Genomic DNA, 2,844 nt, shown 5'->3' on the forward strand with positions numbered 1-2,844 from the left:
TCACTTATTTTTTAGAATTTTCTTTACGTACGTTATTATGTTTCTGCGAGTATTATTTTAAACAACGCTATTACATTTTCATCTAAAAACCTTAACAACATTCATAAATCATATTTTCAAAAAAATGGCATTTAAAATCTCTTTTTATACAAATTATTATATTTTCTGTAAATCTTATTTTGACCAACATTTTTTTAAAAACTTTAGCAATATCTCAAAATCATTTTCTAAATTTTAAGCATTATATTTAGCCTCAATTAATTAACCTAAGTTTGATCGGATAACCGTAAGTTAACGGATTTTAAAGGATGCCTAACCCCTTCCCTTTAGGATAATATAGAGCCCTTACCTAGAATCACACTGGTTAAGTAGACTATTAATTGAGGTTTAGTTTTTAACTTTCCCTTAGTTAACCTCTAGGTGTCCTAATTCACCGTTAAATTAATTAGGTGGCGACTCCTCAAATAAAATAAATAGGAATCACCAATACGTCATACTCCTAAATCTACCCGGTTAAAATGGGGTGTGACAGTACCCACGTGGTGATATCATATTGTCGGTTTATGAAATGCTCTCGCTTCTTATCATGCTATTCTATGCCCCATGTTATTTCTTTCAGTTGCTTTACATACCAGTACATTCAATGTGCTGACGTCCCCTTTTATTGCCCGGGGCCTGCATTTCACGATGCAGGTGCTGATTTACAACACGACGCATCTGCTTAGCAGGACTTCGCACTTATCAGCTTTTAGGTGAGCCCCATATCTTTCGGGGTTTAGACATTTAATATTTATTTATTTTCATGATAAGATGTGCAGTTAAAGGTATGTTGGGGGGCCTTGTCCCAGTGGGTATGTTTTCATGTTCAGACTTATATTAAAGGTTTCATAGACTAGACAAGTCAGTTAGGTTATGTCAGACTTTCAGAGTCGGTTAGCCTTTTTGGCTCATTTATGATATTATCCCGCATTCATGATTTAATCAAGTATTTCTATTTAATATTAGGACTTACTATATTTTACAAAGGCTCACTATGCATCCATGTGAAGTGCATCAAGGACGAGGATGGTAGGGTACTAGTGGAGGACACTCTCATTAGACGGAGATGACAGTCGTACTTCCACAAACTCTTGAACGATGAAGGGGACAAAGATATTGTGTTGGGAGATTTGGAGTACTCCGAGACGTGTCGTGATTTTGGATATTGTATGAATATAAAGGTTGAAGAAGTTAAGGGTGATGTTCGTAAGATGAGTAGAGGAAGAGCGACCGGGCACGATGAGATTCCGGGGGAATTTTGGAAGACTGCAGGCAGGGCAGGTTTAGAATGGTTGACTCGACTCTTTAATGTCATCTTTAAGACGACTAAGATGCCCGAAGAATGGCGATGCAGTACAATGATTCCTTTGTACAAGAACAAGGGCGACATTCAAAGTTGCAACAACTACAGAGGGATCAAGCTGCTAAGCCACACTATGAAAGTGTGGGAAAGGGTGGTGGAGATGAGGGTGAGGAGAGGCGTGTCTATCTCAGAGAACCAGTTTGGATTCATGCCGGGGCGCTCAACTATAGAAGCTATTCATCTTGTACGGAGACTGATGGAGCAATACAGGGAGAGGAAGAGGGACTTGCACATGGTATTCAACGACCTAGAAAAAACATACGACAAAGTGCCGAGAGAGGTTCTATGGAGATGCTTGGAGGCTAGAGGGGTACCTGTGGCGTACATTAGGGTGATCAAGGACATGTATGATGGGGCCAAGACCAGGGTAAGGACTTTGGGAGGAGACTCAGAGCACTTCCCAGTGGTGATGGGGCTGCATCAGGGATCAGCTCTTAGCCCATTTTTATTCTCCTTGGTGATCGATGGATTGACGCGACAAATTCAAGGTGAGGTGCCATGGTGTATGTTATTTCCAGATAACATAGTCTTGATTAACGACTCTCGCAGCGGGGTTAACGCTAAGCTGGAGGTTTGGAGACAAACTCTGGAGTCTAAAGGGTTCAAGTTGAGTAGGACCAAGACAGAGTACTTGGAGTGCAAGTTCAGTGATATAGTACATGAGGCTGACGTGGAAGTGAAGCTTGGCACCCAGGCTATATAGAAGAAAGATAGTTTCAAGTATTTTGGGTCTATTATACAAGGAAATGGGGAGATTGATGATGACGTCACACATCGTATTGGTGCAGGATGGATGAAATTGAGGCTTGCCTCCGGAGTGTTGTGTGACAAGAAGGTGCAACCGAAACTTAAAGGCAAGCTCTACAAAGTGGTGGTTAGACCAGCTATGTTGTATGGGGCGGAGTGTTGGCCAGTCAAGAAATCTCATGTTCAGAAGATGAAAGTGGTGGAAATGAGAATGTTGCGATGGATGTGTGGGTACACAAGGAGTGATAGGATTAGGAATGAAGTCATTCGAGACAAGGTTGGAATAGCCTCAGTGGAAGACAAGATGCGGAAAGCGAGGCTGAGATGGTTTGGGCATGTGATGCGGAGAGATGAAAATGCCCCAGTGCGGAGGTGCGAAAGGTTGGCCAGTGACGGCTTCAGAAGAGGTAGAGGTAGGCCGAAGAAGTATTGGGGGGAAGTGATTAGACAGGACATGACACATTTCCGGCTTACGGAAGACATGACCTTAGATAGGAGGGTATGGAGGACTCATATTAGGGTAGAAGGATAGTAGGTAGTCGCGTTTATCCTCCCTTGAGAGTAGTTATGTTGTGGTATAATTTCTTGTCTCTTGATTTCTGCGAGTATCTGTTGGTTCATAATGGCTTATTTACCTTCATTTACCTTCATTGTTTTCATTTTCATAGTTATTTATAGCAGTTAATTCTCCTTTT

Source organism: Lycium barbarum, chromosome 5 (genome assembly GCF_019175385.1).
Source record: "Lycium barbarum isolate Lr01 chromosome 5, ASM1917538v2, whole genome shotgun sequence".
In the NCBI taxonomy this organism is placed as follows: domain Eukaryota; kingdom Viridiplantae; phylum Streptophyta; class Magnoliopsida; order Solanales; family Solanaceae; genus Lycium; species Lycium barbarum.